We start from the raw sequence: 14,095 nt of genomic DNA on the forward strand, positions 1-14,095 counted from the left end.
CCAGGCACTCATAGTATGCATTTACCGTAGGCTAGCCATTCGTGCGTAACAAGAGTGCTTATCGACTCCCACCCACTTGTTTCTTTCACGCACAACTATTTTAAAGTTGACAAGGGAGGAGTGTGTCACTGCAAAATCTAGGTAGGTCCTACCGAGATTTGAACTCAGATCGCAGGATTCAGAGTCCTGAGTGCTAACCATTACACCATAGAACCCTATACAGAGTAATTATTGTAGACTTCTGATTTTCATGTCATTTGTACACCGGATAAACAGCAGATTATGAGATTATTGTTTGGCCATGTGAATAATTCAGCACAAAAAATAGGAAGGTTCTACCGAGATTTGAACTCGGATCACTGGATTCAAAGTCCAGAGTGCTAACCATTACACCATAGAACCATATTCTAAATCAACATGGAAATTGAAAAAAAAATAATTCTGCGTTTAATTAGCAACAGCGGACTGTCGTTCCTTCACGTGTTGCAAATACTTTCAACTGACAACAATATTTGGACAGCTATATTCTAGTTCCACGAGGCAAATTAATTGACATGGTAGGATCGTCCAAGATTTAAACTCGGATTGTAGGATTCAGAGTCCTGAGTGATAACCTTTACAGCATAGAACCCTGTACTCAATACTCTGTGACGGGTTCAGATTTTACTGTCCTTGGTTCACCGGAAAAACAGATCAAATATTGTCTGGCCAGAAACGGTATCAACTACCAGGCACTCACAGTATGCATTTACCGTAGGCTAGCCATTCGTGCGTAACAAGAGTGCTTATCGACTCCCACCCACTTGTTTCTTTCACGCACAACTATTTTAAAGTTGACAAGGGAGGAGTGTGTCACTGCAAAATCTAGGTAGGTCCTACCGAGATTTGAACTCGGATCGCAGGATTCAGAGTCCTGAGTGCTAACCATTACACCATAGAACCCTATACAGATCAAATATTGTCTGGCCAGAAACGGTATCAACTACCAGGCACTCATAGTATGCATTTACCGTAGGCTAGCCATTCGTGCGTAACAAGAGTGCTTATCGACTTGTTTCTTTCACGCACAACTATTTTAAAGTTGACAAGGGTGTCACTGCAAAATCAAGGTAGGTCCTACCGAGATTTGAACTCGGATCGCAGGATTCAGAGTCCTGAGTGCTAACCATTACACCATAGAACCCTATACAGATTAATTACTGTAGACTTCCGATTTTCCTGTCATTTGTACACCGGATAAACAGCAGATTATGAGATTATTGGTTGGCCATGTGAATAATTCAGCACAAAAAATACGAAGGTTCTACCGAGATTTGAACTCGGATCACTGGATTCAAAGTCCAGAGTGCTAACCATTACACCATAGAACCATATTCTAAATCAACATGGAAATTGAAAAAAAAATAATTCTGTGTTTAATTAGCAACAGTGGACTGTCGTTCCTTCACGTGTTGCAAATACTTTCAACTGACAACAATATTTGGACAGCTATATTCTAGTTCCACGAGGCAAATTAATTGACATGGTAGGATCGTCCAAGATTTAAACTCGGATTGTAGGATTCAGAGTCCTGAGTGATATCCTTTACAGCATAGAACCCTGTACTCAATACTCTGTGACGGGTTCAGATTTTACTGTCCTTGGTTCACCGGAAAAACAGATAAAATATTGTCTGGCCAGAAACGGTATCAACTACCAGGCACTCATAGTATGCATTTACCGTAGGCTAGCCATTCGTGCGTAACGAGTGCTTATCGACTCCCACCCACTTGTTTCTTTCACGCACAACTATTTTAAAGTTGACAAGGGAGGAGTGTGTCACTGCAAAATCAAGGTAGGTCCTACCGAGATTTGAACTCTGATCGCAGGATTCAGAGTCCTGAGTGCTAACCATTACACCATAGAACCCTATACAGACTAATTATTGTAGACTTCCGATTTTCATGTCATTTGTACACCGGATAAACAGCAGATTATGAGATTATTGGTTGGCCATGTGAATAATTCAGCACAAAAAATAGGAAGGTTCTACCGAGATTTGAACTCGGATCACTGGATTCAAAGTCCAGAGTGCTAACCATTACACCATAGAACCATATTCTAAATCCACATGGAAATTGAAAAAAAAAAATCTGTGTTTAATTAGCAACAGTGGACTGTTGTTCCTTCACGTGTTGCAAATACTTTCAACTGACAACAATATTTGGACAGCTATATTCTAGTTCCACGAGGCAAATTAATTGACATGGTAGGATCGTCCAAGATTTAAACTCGGATTGTAGGATTCAGAGTCCTGAGTGATATCCTTTACAGCATAGAACCCTGTACTCAATACTCTGTGACGGGTTCAGATTTTACTGTCCTTGGTTCACCGGAAAAACAGATCAAATATTGTCTGGCCAGAAACGGTATCAACTACCAGGCACTCATAGTATGCATTTACCGTAGGCTAGCCATTCGTGCGTAACAAGAGTGCTTATCGACTTGTTTCTTTCACGCACAACTATTTTAAAGTTGACAAGGGTGTCACTGCAAAATCAAGGTAGGTCCTACCGAGATTTGAACTCGGATCGCAGGATTCAGAGTCCTGAGTGCTAACCATTACACCATAGAACCCTATACAGATTAATTACTGTAGACTTCCGATTTTCCTGTCATTTGTACACCGGATAAACAGCAGATTATGAGATTATTGGTTGGCCATGTGAATAATTCAGCACAAAAAATACGAAGGTTCTACCGAGATTTGAACTCGGATCACTGGATTCAAAGTCCAGAGTGCTAACCATTACACCATAGAACCATATTCTAAATCAACATGGAAATTGAAAAAAAAATAATTCTGTGTTTAATTAGCAACAGTGGACTGTCGTTCCTTCACGTGTTGCAAATACTTTCAACTGACAACAATATTTGGACAGCTATATTCTAGTTCCACGAGGCAAATTAATTGACATGGTAGGATCGTCCAAGATTTAAACTCGGATTGTAGGATTCAGAGTCCTGAGTGATATCCTTTACAGCATAGAACCCTGTACTCAATACTCTGTGACGGGTTCAGATTTTACTGTCCTTGGTTCACCGGAAAAACAGATCAAATATTGTCTGGCCAGAAACGGTATCAACTACCAGGCACTCATAGTATGCATTTACCGTAGGCTAGCCATTCGTGCGTAACGAGTGCTTATCGACTCCCACCCACTTGTTTCTTTCACGCACAACTATTTTAAAGTTGACAAGGGAGGAGTGTGTCACTGCAAAATCAAGGTAGGTCCTACCGAGATTTGAACTCTGATCGCAGGATTCAGAGTCCTGAGTGCTAACCATTACACCATAGAACCCTATACAGACTAATTATTGTAGACTTCCGATTTTCATGTCATTTGTACACCGGATAAACAGCAGATTATGAGATTATTGGTTGGCCATGTGAATAATTCAGCACAAAAAATAGGAAGGTTCTACCGAGATTTGAACTCGGATCACTGGATTCAAAGTCCAGAGTGCTAACCATTACACCATAGAACCATATTCTAAATCCACATGGAAATTGAAAAAAAAAAATCTGTGTTTAATTAGCAACAGTGGACTGTTGTTCCTTCACGTGTTGCAAATACTTTCAACTGACAACAATATTTGGACAGCTATATTCTAGTTCCACGAGGCAAATTAATTGACATGGTAGGATCGTCCAAGATTTAAACTCGGATTGTAGGATTCAGAGTCCTGAGTGATATCCTTTACAGCATAGAACCCTGTACTCAATACTCTGTGACGGGTTCAGATTTTACTGTCCTTGGTTCACCGGAAAAACAGATCAAATATTGTCTGGCCAGAAACGGTATCAACTACCAGGCACTCATAGTATGCATTTACCGTAGGCTAGCCATTTGTGCGTAACAAGAGTGCTTATCGACTCCCACCCACTTGTTTCTTTCACTCACAACTATTTTAAAGTTGACAAGGGAGGAGTGTGTCACTGCAAAATCAAGGTAGGTCCTACCGAGATTTGAACTCGGATCGCAGGATTCAGAGTCCTGAGTGCTAACCATTACACCATAGAACCCTATACAGAGTAATTATTGTAGACTTCCGATTTTCATGTCATTTGTACACCGGATAAACAGCAGATTATGAGATTATTGGTTGGCCATGTGAATAATTCAGCACAAAAAATAGGAAGGTTCTACCGAGATTTGAACTCGGATCACTGGATTCAAAGTCCAGAGTGCTAACCATTACACCATAGAACCATATTCTAAATCCACATGGAAATTGAAAAAAAAAAATCTGTGTTTAATTAGCAACAGTGGACTGTTGTTCCTTCACGTGTTGCAAATACTTTCAACTGACAACAATATTTGGACAGCTATATTCTAGTTCCACGAGGCAAATTAATTGACATGGTAGGATCGTCCAAGATTTAAACTCGGATTTTCGGATTCAGAGTCCTGAGTGATATCCTTTACAGCATAGAACCCTGTACTCAATACTCTGTGACGGGTTCAGATTTTACTGTCCTTGGTTCACCGGAAAAACAGATCAAATATTGTCTGGCCAGAAACGGTATCAACTACCAGGCACTCATAGTATGCATTTACCGTAGGCTAGCCATTCGTGCGTAACAAGAGTGCTTATCGACTCCCACCCACTTGTTTCTTTCACTCACAACTATTTTAAAGTTGACAAGGGAGGAGTGTGTCACTGCAAAATCAAGGTAGGTCCTACCGAGATTTGAACTCAGATCGCAGGATTCAGAGTCCTGAGTGCTAACCATTACACCATAGAACCCTATACAGAGTAATTATTGTAGACTTCCGATTTTCATGTCATTTGTACACCGGATAAACAGCAGATTATGAGATTATTGGTTGGCCATGTGAATAATTCAGCACAAAAAATAGGAAGGTTCTACCGAGATTTGAACTCGGATCACTGGATTCAAAGTCCAGAGTGCTAACCATTACACCATAGAACCATATTCTAAATCCACATGGAAATTGAAAAAAAAAAATCTGTGTTTAATTAGCAACAGTGGACTGTTGTTCCTTCACGTGTTGCAAATACTTTCAACTGACAACAATATTTGGACAGCTATATTCTAGTTCCACGAGGCAAATTAATTGACATGGTAGGATCGTCCAAGATTTAAACTCGGATTGTAGGATTCAGAGTCCTGAGTGATATCCTTTACAGCATAGAACCCTGTACTCAATACTCTGTGACGGGTTCAGATTTTACTGTCCTTGGTTCACCGGAAAAACAGATCAAATATTGTCTGGCCAGAAACGGTATCAACTACCAGGCACTCATAGTATGCATTTACCGTAGGCTAGCCATTCGTGCGTAACAAGAGTGCTTATCGACTTGTTTCTTTCACGCACAACTATTTTAAAGTTGACAAGGGTGTCACTGCAAAATCAAGGTAGGTCCTACCGAGATTTGAACTCGGATCGCAGGATTCAGAGTCCTGAGTGCTAACCATTACACCATAGAACCCTATACAGATTAATTACTGTAGACTTCCGATTTTCCTGTCATTTGTACACCGGATAAACAGCAGATTATGAGATTATTGGTTGGCCATGTGAATAATTCAGCACAAAAAATACGAAGGTTCTACCGAGATTTGAACTCGGATCACTGGATTCAAAGTCCAGAGTGCTAACCATTACACCATAGAACCATATTCTAAATCAACATGGAAATTGAAAAAAAAATAATTCTGTGTTTAATTAGCAACAGTGGACTGTCGTTCCTTCACGTGTTGCAAATACTTTCAACTGACAACAATATTTGGACAGCTATATTCTAGTTCCACGAGGCAAATTAATTGACATGGTAGGATCGTCCAAGATTTAAACTCGGATTGTAGGATTCAGAGTCCTGAGTGATATCCTTTACAGCATAGAACCCTGTACTCAATACTCTGTGACGGGTTCAGATTTTACTGTCCTTGGTTCACCGGAAAAACAGATCAAATATTGTCTGGCCAGAAACGGTATCAACTACCAGGCACTCATAGTATGCATTTACCGTAGGCTAGCCATTCGTGCGTAACGAGTGCTTATCGACTCCCACCCACTTGTTTCTTTCACGCACAACTATTTTAAAGTTGACAAGGGAGGAGTGTGTCACTGCAAAATCAAGGTAGGTCCTACCGAGATTTGAACTCTGATCGCAGGATTCAGAGTCCTGAGTGCTAACCATTACACCATAGAACCCTATACAGACTAATTATTGTAGACTTCCGATTTTCATGTCATTTGTACACCGGATAAACAGCAGATTATGAGATTATTGGTTGGCCATGTGAATAATTCAGCACAAAAAATAGGAAGGTTCTACCGAGATTTGAACTCGGATCACTGGATTCAAAGTCCAGAGTGCTAACCATTACACCATAGAACCATATTCTAAATCCACATGGAAATTGAAAAAAAAAAATCTGTGTTTAATTAGCAACAGTGGACTGTTGTTCCTTCACGTGTTGCAAATACTTTCAACTGACAACAATATTTGGACAGCTATATTCTAGTTCCACGAGGCAAATTAATTGACATGGTAGGATCGTCCAAGATTTAAACTCGGATTGTAGGATTCAGAGTCCTGAGTGATATCCTTTACAGCATAGAACCCTGTACTCAATACTCTGTGACGGGTTCAGATTTTACTGTCCTTGGTTCACCGGAAAAACAGATCAAATATTGTCTGGCCAGAAACGGTATCAACTACCAGGCACTCATAGTATGCATTTACCGTAGGCTAGCCATTTGTGCGTAACAAGAGTGCTTATCGACTCCCACCCACTTGTTTCTTTCACTCACAACTATTTTAAAGTTGACAAGGGAGGAGTGTGTCACTGCAAAATCAAGGTAGGTCCTACCGAGATTTGAACTCGGATCGCAGGATTCAGAGTCCTGAGTGCTAACCATTACACCATAGAACCCTATACAGAGTAATTATTGTAGACTTCCGATTTTCATGTCATTTGTACACCGGATAAACAGCAGATTATGAGATTATTGGTTGGCCATGTGAATAATTCAGCACAAAAAATAGGAAGGTTCTACCGAGATTTGAACTCGGATCACTGGATTCAAAGTCCAGAGTGCTAACCATTACACCATAGAACCATATTCTAAATCCACATGGAAATTGAAAAAAAAAAATCTGTGTTTAATTAGCAACAGTGGACTGTTGTTCCTTCACGTGTTGCAAATACTTTCAACTGACAACAATATTTGGACAGCTATATTCTAGTTCCACGAGGCAAATTAATTGACATGGTAGGATCGTCCAAGATTTAAACTCGGATTTTCGGATTCAGAGTCCTGAGTGATATCCTTTACAGCATAGAACCCTGTACTCAATACTCTGTGACGGGTTCAGATTTTACTGTCCTTGGTTCACCGGAAAAACAGATCAAATATTGTCTGGCCAGAAACGGTATCAACTACCAGGCACTCATAGTATGCATTTACCGTAGGCTAGCCATTCGTGCGTAACAAGAGTGCTTATCGACTCCCACCCACTTGTTTCTTTCACTCACAACTATTTTAAAGTTGACAAGGGAGGAGTGTGTCACTGCAAAATCAAGGTAGGTCCTACCGAGATTTGAACTCAGATCGCAGGATTCAGAGTCCTGAGTGCTAACCATTACACCATAGAACCCTATACAGAGTAATTATTGTAGACTTCCGATTTTCATGTCATTTGTACACCGGATAAACAGCAGATTATGAGATTATTGGTTGGCCATGTGAATAATTCAGCACAAAAAATAGGAAGGTTCTACCGAGATTTGAACTCGGATCACTGGATTCAAAGTCCAGAGTGCTAACCATTACACCATAGAACCATATTCTACATCCACATGGAAATTGAAAAAAAAAATCTGTGTTTAATTAGCAACAGTGGACTGTTGTTCCTTCACGTGTTGCAAATACTTTCAACTGACAACAATATTTGGACAGCTATATTCTAGTTCCACGAGGCAAATTAATTGACATGGTAGGATCGTCCAAGATTTAAACTTGGATTGTAGGATTCAGAGTCCTGAGTGATATCCTTTACAGCATAGAACCCTGTACTCAATACTCTGTGACGGGTTCAGATTTTACTGTCCTTGGTTCACCGGAAAAACAGATCAAATATTGTCTGGCCAGAAACGGTATCAACTACCAGGCACTCATAGTATGCATTTACCGTAGGCTAGCCATTCGTGCGTAACAAGAGTGCTTATCGACTCCCACCCATTTGTTTCTTTCACACACAACTATTTTAAAGTTGACAAGGGAGGAGTGTGTCACTGCAAAATCTAGGTAGGTCCTACCGAGATTTGAACTCGGATCGCAGGATTCAGAGTCCTGAGTGCTAACCATTACACCATAGAACCCTATACAGAGTAACTGTAGACTTCCGATTTTCCTGTCATTTGTACACCGGATAAACAGCAGATTATGAGATTATTGTTTGGCCATGTGAATAATTCAGCACAAAAAATAGGAAGGTTCTACCGAGATTTGAACTCGGAACACAGGATTCAAAGTCCAGAGTGCTAACCATTACACCATAGAACCATATTCTAAATCCACATGGAAATTGAAAAAAAAAAATCTGTGTTTAATTAGCAACAGTGGACTGTCGTTCCTTCACGTGTTGCAAATACTTTCAACTGACAACAATATTTGGACAGCTATATTCTAGTTCCACGAGGCAATTTAATTGACATGGTTGGATCGTCCAAGATTTAAACTCGGATTGTAGGATTCAGAGTCCTGAGTGATAACCTTTACAGCATAGAACCCTGTACTCAATACTCTGTGACGGGTTCAGATTTTACTGTCCTTGGTTCACCGGAAAAACAGATCAAATATTGTCTGGCCAGAAACGGTATCAACTACCAGGCACTCATACTATGCATTTACCGTAGGCTAGCCATTCGTGCGTAACAAGAGTGCTTATCGACTCCCACCCACTTGTTTCTTTCACGCACAACTATTTTAAAGTTGACATGGGAGGAGTGTGTCACTGCAAAATCAAGGTAGGTCCTACCGAGATTTGAACTCGGATCGCAGGATTCAGAGTCCTGAGTGCTAACCATTACACATAGAACCCTATACAAAGTAATTACTGTAGACTTCCGATTTTCCTGTCATTTGTACACCGGATAAACAGCAGATTATGAGATTATTGTTTGGCCATGTGAATAATTCAGCACAAAAAATAGGAAGGTTCTACCAAGATTTGAACTCGGATCACTGGATTCAAAGTCCAGAGTGCTAACCATTACACCATAGAACCATATTCTAAATCCACATGGAAATTGAAAAAAAAAAAATCTGTGTTTAATTAGCAACAGTGGACTGTCGTTCCTTCACGTGTTGCAAATACTTTCAACTGACAACAATATTTGGACAGCTATATTCTAGTTCCACGAGGCAAATTAATTGACATGGTAGGATCGTCCAAGATTTAAACTCGGATTTTCGGATTCAGAGTCCTGAGTGATATCCTTTACAGCATAGAACCCTGTACTCAATACTCTGTGACGGGTTCAGATTTTACTGTCCTTGGTTCACCGGAAAAACAGATCAAATATTGTCTGGCCAGAAACGGTATCAACTACCAGGCACTCATAGTATGCATTTACCGTAGGCTAGCCATTCGTGCGTAACAAGAGTGCTTATCGACTCCCACCCACTTGTTTCTTTCACTCACAACTATTTTAAAGTTGACAAGGGAGGAGTGTGTCACTGCAAAATCAAGGTAGGTCCTACCGAGATTTGAACTAGGATCGCAGGATTCAGAGTCCTGAGTGCTAACCATTACACCATAGAACACTATACAGAGTAATTACTGTAGACTTCCGATTTTCCTGTCATTTGTACACCGGATAAACAGCAGATTATGAGATTATTGTTTGGCCATGTGAATAATTCAGCACAAAAAATAGGAAGGTTCTACCGAGATTTGAACTCGGATCACTGGATTCAAAGTCCAGAGTGCTAACCATTACACCATAGAACCATATTCTAAATCCACATGGAAATTGAAAAAAAAAAATCTGTGTTTAATTAGCAACAGTGGACTGTCGTTCCTTCACGTGTTGCAAATACTTTCAACTGACAACAATATTTGGACAGCTATATTCTAGTTCCACGAGGCAAATTAATTGACATGGTAGGATCGTCCAAGATTTAAACTCGGATTGTAGGATTCAGAGTCCTGAGTGATAACCTTTACAGCATAGAACCCTGTACTCAATACTCTGTGACGGGTTCAGATTTTACTGTCCTTGGTTCACCGGAAAAACAGATCAAATATTGTCTGGCCAGAAACGGTATCAACTACCAGGCACTCACAGTATGCATTTACCGTAGGCTAGCCATTCGTGCGTAACAAGAGTGCTTATCGACTCCCACCCACTTGTTTCTTTCACGCACAACTATTTTAAAGTTGACAAGGGAGGAGTGTGTCACTGCAAAATCGAGGTAGGTCCTGCTGAGATTTGAACTCAGATCGCAGGATTCAGAGTCCTGAGTGCTAACCATTACACCATAGAACCCTATACAGAGTAATTACTGTAGACTTCCGATTTTCCTGTCATTTGTACACCGGATAAACAGCAGATTATGAGATTATTGTTTGGCCATGTGAATAATTCAGCACAAAAAATAGGAAGGTTCTACCGAGATTTGAACTCGGATCACTGGATTCAAAGTCCAGAGTGCTAACCATTACACCATAGAACCATATTCTAAATCCACATGGAAATTGAAAAAAAAAAATCTGTGTTTAATTAGCAACAGTGGACTGTCGTTCCTTCACGTGTTGCAAATACTTTCAACTGACAACAATATTTGGACAGCTATATTCTAGTTCCACGAGGCAAATTAATTGACATGGTAGGATCGTCCAAGATTTAAACTCGGATTGTAGGATTCAGAGTCCTGAGTGATAACCTTTACAGCATAGAACCCTGTACTCAATACTCTGTGACGGGTTCAGATTTTACTGTCCTTGGTTCACCGGAAAAACAGATCAAATATTGTCTGGCCAGAAACGGTATCAACTACCAGGCACTCATAGTATGCATTTACCGTAGGCTAGCCATTCGTGCGTAACAAGAGTGCTTATCGACTCCCACCCACTTGTTTCTTTCACGCACAACTATTTTAAAGTTGACAAGGGAGGAGTGTGTCACTGCAAAATCAAGATAGGTCCTGCTGAGATTTGAACTCAGATCGCAGGATTCAGAGTCCTGAGTGCTAACCATTACACCATAGAACCCTATACAGAGCAATTACTGTAGACTTCCGATTTTCCTGTCATTTGTACACCGGATAAACAGCAGATTATGAGATTATTGTTTGGCCATGTGAATAATTCAGCACAAAAAATAGGAAGGTTCTACCGAGATTTGAACTCGGATCACTGGATTCAAAGTCCAGAGTGCTAACCATTACACCATAGAACCATATTCTAAATCCACATGGAAATTGAAAAAAAAAAATCTGTGTTTAATTAGCAACAGTGGACTGTCGTTCCTTCACGTGTTGCAAATACTTTCAACTGACAACAATATTTGGACAGCTATATTCTAGTTCCACGAGGCAAATTAATTGACATGGTAGGATCGTCCAAGATTTAAACTCGGATTGTAGGATTCAGAGTCCTGAGTGATAACCTTTACAGCATAGAACCCTGTACTCAATACTCTGTGACGGGTTCAGATTTTACTGTCCTTGGTTCACCGGAAAAACAGATCAAATATTGTCTGGCCAGAAACGGTATCAACTACCAGGCACTCATAGTATGCATTTACCGTAGGCTAGCCATTCGTGCGTAACAAGAGTGCTTATCGACTCCCACCCACTTGTTTCTTTCACGCACAACTATTTTAAAGTTGACAAGGGAGGAGTGTGTCACTGCAAAATCAAGGTAGGTCCTGCTGAGATTTGAACTCGGATCGCAGGATTCAGAGTCCTGAGTGCTAACCATTACACCATAGAACCCTATACAGAGTAATTACTGTAGACTTCTGATTTTCCTGTCATTTGTACACCGGATAAACAGCAGATTATGAGATTATTGTTTGGCCATGTGAATAATTCAGCACAAAAAATAGGAAGGTTCTACCAAGATTTGAACTTGGATCACTGGATTCAAAGTCCAGAGTGCTAACCATTACACCATAGAACCATATTCTAAATCCACATGGAAATTGAAAAAAAAAAATCTGTGTTTAATTAGCAACAGTGGACTGTCGTTCCTTCACGTGTTGCAAATACTTTCAACTGACAACAATATTTGGACAGCTATATTCTAGTTCCACGAGGCAAATTAATTGACATGGTAGGATCGTCCAAGATTTAAACTCGGATTGTAGGATTCAGAGTCCTGAGTGATAACCTTTACAGCATAGAACCCTGTACTCAATACTCTGTGACGGGTTCAGATTTTACTGTCCTTGGTTCACCGGAAAAACAGATCAAATATTGTCTGGCCAGAAACGGTATCAACTACCAGGCACTCACAGTATGCATTTACCGTAGGCTAGCCATTCGTGCGTAACAAGAGTGCTTATCGACTCCCACCCACTTGTTTCTTTCACGCACAACTATTTTAAAGTTGACAAGGGAGGAGTGTGTCACTGCAAAATCAAGGTAGGTCCTGCTGAGATTTGAACTCAGATCGCAGGATTCAGAGTCCTGAGTGCTAACCATTACACCATAGAACCCTATACAGAGTAATTACTGTAGACTTCCGATTTTCCTGTCATTTGTACACCGGATAAACAGCAGATTATGAGATTATTGTTTGGCCATGTGAATAATTCAGCACAAAAAATAGGAAGGTTCTACCGAGATTTGAACTCGGATCACTGGATTCAAAGTCCAGAGTGCTAACCATTACACCATAGAACCATATTCTAAATCCACATGGAAATTGAAAAAAAAAAAATCTGTGTTTAATTAGCAACAGCGGACTGTCGTTCCTTCACGTGTTGCAAATACTTTCAACTGACAACAATATTTGGACAGCTATATTCTAGTTCCACGAGGCAAATTAATTGACATGGTAGGATCGTCCAAGATTTAAACTCGGATTTTCGGATTCAGAGTCCTGAGTGATATCCTTTACAGCATAGAACCCTGTACTCAATACTCTGTGACGGGTTCAGATTTTACTGTCCTTGGTTCACCGGAAAAACAGATCAAATATTGTCTGGCCAGAAACGGTATCAACTACCAGGCACTCATAGTATGCATTTACCGTAGGCTAGCCATTTGTGCGTAACAAGAGTGCTTATCGACTCCCACCCACTTGTTTCTTTCACGCACAACTATTTTAAAGTTGACAAGGGAGGAGTGTGTCACTGCAAAATCAAGGTAGGTCCTACCGAGATTTGAACTCGGATCGCAGGATTCAGAGTCCTGAGTGCTAACCATTACACCATAGAACCCTATACAGAGTAATTATTGTAGACTTCCGATTTTCCTGTCATTTGTACACCGGATAAACAGCAGATTATGAGATTATTGTTTGGCCATGTGAATAATTCAGCACAAAAAATAGGAAGGTTCTACCGAGATTTGAACTCGGATCACTGGATTCAAAGTCCAGAGTGCTAACCATTACACCATAGAACCATATTCTAAATCAACATGGAAATTGAAAAAAAAAAAATCTGTGTTTAATTAGCAACAGCGGACTGTCGTTCCTTCACGTGTTGCAAATACTTTCAACTGACAACAATATTTGGACAGCTATATTCTAGTTCCACGAGGCAAATTAATTGACATGGTAGGATCGTCCAAGATTTAAACTCGGATTGTAGGATTCAGAGTCCTGAGTGATATCCTTTACAGCATAGAACCCTGTATTCAATACTCTGTGACGGGTTCAGATTTTACTGTCCTTGGTTCACCGGAAAAACAGATCAAATATTGTCTGGCCAGAAACGGTATCAACTACCAGGCACTCATAGTATGCATTTACTGTAGGCTAGCCATTCGTGCGTAACAAGAGTGCTTATCGACTCCCACCCACTTGTTTCTTTCACGCACAACTATTTTAAAGTTGACAA

The 14,095-nt window shown here is 40.3% G+C and overlaps 36 non-coding genes across 36 annotated transcripts; all 36 read right to left on the minus strand.

The window, feature by feature from the left end:
- Positions 1-143: 143 nt before the first annotated feature.
- trnaq-cug lies at positions 144-215 on the minus strand. The gene has a single exon. It is a non-coding gene; the product is annotated as a tRNA-Gln (tRNA).
- Positions 216-330: 115 nt separating this feature from the next.
- On the minus strand, positions 331-402 carry trnaq-uug. The gene has a single exon. It is a non-coding gene; the product is annotated as a tRNA-Gln (tRNA).
- A 468-nt stretch (positions 403-870) lies between these two features.
- Positions 871-942, minus strand: trnaq-cug. The gene has a single exon. It is a non-coding gene; the product is annotated as a tRNA-Gln (tRNA).
- Positions 943-1,111: 169 nt separating this feature from the next.
- On the minus strand, positions 1,112-1,183 carry trnaq-cug. Its single transcript has one exon. It is a non-coding gene; the product is annotated as a tRNA-Gln (tRNA).
- Positions 1,184-1,298: 115 nt separating this feature from the next.
- trnaq-uug lies at positions 1,299-1,370 on the minus strand. Its single transcript has one exon. It is a non-coding gene; the product is annotated as a tRNA-Gln (tRNA).
- A 466-nt stretch (positions 1,371-1,836) lies between these two features.
- trnaq-cug lies at positions 1,837-1,908 on the minus strand. Its single transcript has one exon. It is a non-coding gene; the product is annotated as a tRNA-Gln (tRNA).
- Positions 1,909-2,023: 115 nt separating this feature from the next.
- trnaq-uug lies at positions 2,024-2,095 on the minus strand. Its single transcript has one exon. It is a non-coding gene; the product is annotated as a tRNA-Gln (tRNA).
- Positions 2,096-2,544: 449 nt separating this feature from the next.
- trnaq-cug lies at positions 2,545-2,616 on the minus strand. The gene has a single exon. It is a non-coding gene; the product is annotated as a tRNA-Gln (tRNA).
- A 115-nt stretch (positions 2,617-2,731) lies between these two features.
- Positions 2,732-2,803, minus strand: trnaq-uug. Its single transcript has one exon. It is a non-coding gene; the product is annotated as a tRNA-Gln (tRNA).
- A 466-nt stretch (positions 2,804-3,269) lies between these two features.
- On the minus strand, positions 3,270-3,341 carry trnaq-cug. Its single transcript has one exon. It is a non-coding gene; the product is annotated as a tRNA-Gln (tRNA).
- A 115-nt stretch (positions 3,342-3,456) lies between these two features.
- trnaq-uug lies at positions 3,457-3,528 on the minus strand. The gene has a single exon. It is a non-coding gene; the product is annotated as a tRNA-Gln (tRNA).
- Positions 3,529-3,994: 466 nt separating this feature from the next.
- trnaq-cug lies at positions 3,995-4,066 on the minus strand. The gene has a single exon. It is a non-coding gene; the product is annotated as a tRNA-Gln (tRNA).
- A 115-nt stretch (positions 4,067-4,181) lies between these two features.
- Positions 4,182-4,253, minus strand: trnaq-uug. The gene has a single exon. It is a non-coding gene; the product is annotated as a tRNA-Gln (tRNA).
- A 466-nt stretch (positions 4,254-4,719) lies between these two features.
- Positions 4,720-4,791, minus strand: trnaq-cug. Its single transcript has one exon. It is a non-coding gene; the product is annotated as a tRNA-Gln (tRNA).
- A 115-nt stretch (positions 4,792-4,906) lies between these two features.
- On the minus strand, positions 4,907-4,978 carry trnaq-uug. Its single transcript has one exon. It is a non-coding gene; the product is annotated as a tRNA-Gln (tRNA).
- A 449-nt stretch (positions 4,979-5,427) lies between these two features.
- On the minus strand, positions 5,428-5,499 carry trnaq-cug. Its single transcript has one exon. It is a non-coding gene; the product is annotated as a tRNA-Gln (tRNA).
- Positions 5,500-5,614: 115 nt separating this feature from the next.
- Positions 5,615-5,686, minus strand: trnaq-uug. The gene has a single exon. It is a non-coding gene; the product is annotated as a tRNA-Gln (tRNA).
- Positions 5,687-6,152: 466 nt separating this feature from the next.
- trnaq-cug lies at positions 6,153-6,224 on the minus strand. Its single transcript has one exon. It is a non-coding gene; the product is annotated as a tRNA-Gln (tRNA).
- A 115-nt stretch (positions 6,225-6,339) lies between these two features.
- trnaq-uug lies at positions 6,340-6,411 on the minus strand. The gene has a single exon. It is a non-coding gene; the product is annotated as a tRNA-Gln (tRNA).
- A 466-nt stretch (positions 6,412-6,877) lies between these two features.
- Positions 6,878-6,949, minus strand: trnaq-cug. The gene has a single exon. It is a non-coding gene; the product is annotated as a tRNA-Gln (tRNA).
- A 115-nt stretch (positions 6,950-7,064) lies between these two features.
- Positions 7,065-7,136, minus strand: trnaq-uug. Its single transcript has one exon. It is a non-coding gene; the product is annotated as a tRNA-Gln (tRNA).
- A 466-nt stretch (positions 7,137-7,602) lies between these two features.
- trnaq-cug lies at positions 7,603-7,674 on the minus strand. The gene has a single exon. It is a non-coding gene; the product is annotated as a tRNA-Gln (tRNA).
- Positions 7,675-7,789: 115 nt separating this feature from the next.
- On the minus strand, positions 7,790-7,861 carry trnaq-uug. The gene has a single exon. It is a non-coding gene; the product is annotated as a tRNA-Gln (tRNA).
- A 465-nt stretch (positions 7,862-8,326) lies between these two features.
- trnaq-cug lies at positions 8,327-8,398 on the minus strand. Its single transcript has one exon. It is a non-coding gene; the product is annotated as a tRNA-Gln (tRNA).
- A 112-nt stretch (positions 8,399-8,510) lies between these two features.
- Positions 8,511-8,582, minus strand: trnaq-uug. The gene has a single exon. It is a non-coding gene; the product is annotated as a tRNA-Gln (tRNA).
- A 652-nt stretch (positions 8,583-9,234) lies between these two features.
- trnaq-uug lies at positions 9,235-9,306 on the minus strand. Its single transcript has one exon. It is a non-coding gene; the product is annotated as a tRNA-Gln (tRNA).
- Positions 9,307-9,960: 654 nt separating this feature from the next.
- On the minus strand, positions 9,961-10,032 carry trnaq-uug. Its single transcript has one exon. It is a non-coding gene; the product is annotated as a tRNA-Gln (tRNA).
- Positions 10,033-10,498: 466 nt separating this feature from the next.
- On the minus strand, positions 10,499-10,570 carry trnaq-cug. The gene has a single exon. It is a non-coding gene; the product is annotated as a tRNA-Gln (tRNA).
- A 115-nt stretch (positions 10,571-10,685) lies between these two features.
- On the minus strand, positions 10,686-10,757 carry trnaq-uug. Its single transcript has one exon. It is a non-coding gene; the product is annotated as a tRNA-Gln (tRNA).
- A 466-nt stretch (positions 10,758-11,223) lies between these two features.
- trnaq-cug lies at positions 11,224-11,295 on the minus strand. Its single transcript has one exon. It is a non-coding gene; the product is annotated as a tRNA-Gln (tRNA).
- A 115-nt stretch (positions 11,296-11,410) lies between these two features.
- On the minus strand, positions 11,411-11,482 carry trnaq-uug. The gene has a single exon. It is a non-coding gene; the product is annotated as a tRNA-Gln (tRNA).
- A 653-nt stretch (positions 11,483-12,135) lies between these two features.
- trnaq-uug lies at positions 12,136-12,207 on the minus strand. The gene has a single exon. It is a non-coding gene; the product is annotated as a tRNA-Gln (tRNA).
- A 466-nt stretch (positions 12,208-12,673) lies between these two features.
- On the minus strand, positions 12,674-12,745 carry trnaq-cug. The gene has a single exon. It is a non-coding gene; the product is annotated as a tRNA-Gln (tRNA).
- A 115-nt stretch (positions 12,746-12,860) lies between these two features.
- Positions 12,861-12,932, minus strand: trnaq-uug. Its single transcript has one exon. It is a non-coding gene; the product is annotated as a tRNA-Gln (tRNA).
- A 467-nt stretch (positions 12,933-13,399) lies between these two features.
- Positions 13,400-13,471, minus strand: trnaq-cug. Its single transcript has one exon. It is a non-coding gene; the product is annotated as a tRNA-Gln (tRNA).
- A 115-nt stretch (positions 13,472-13,586) lies between these two features.
- Positions 13,587-13,658, minus strand: trnaq-uug. Its single transcript has one exon. It is a non-coding gene; the product is annotated as a tRNA-Gln (tRNA).
- Positions 13,659-14,095: the final 437 nt, after the last annotated feature.

This window comes from Oncorhynchus mykiss, chromosome 19 (genome assembly GCF_013265735.2).
Source record: "Oncorhynchus mykiss isolate Arlee chromosome 19, USDA_OmykA_1.1, whole genome shotgun sequence".
NCBI classification, from domain to species: domain Eukaryota; kingdom Metazoa; phylum Chordata; class Actinopteri; order Salmoniformes; family Salmonidae; genus Oncorhynchus; species Oncorhynchus mykiss.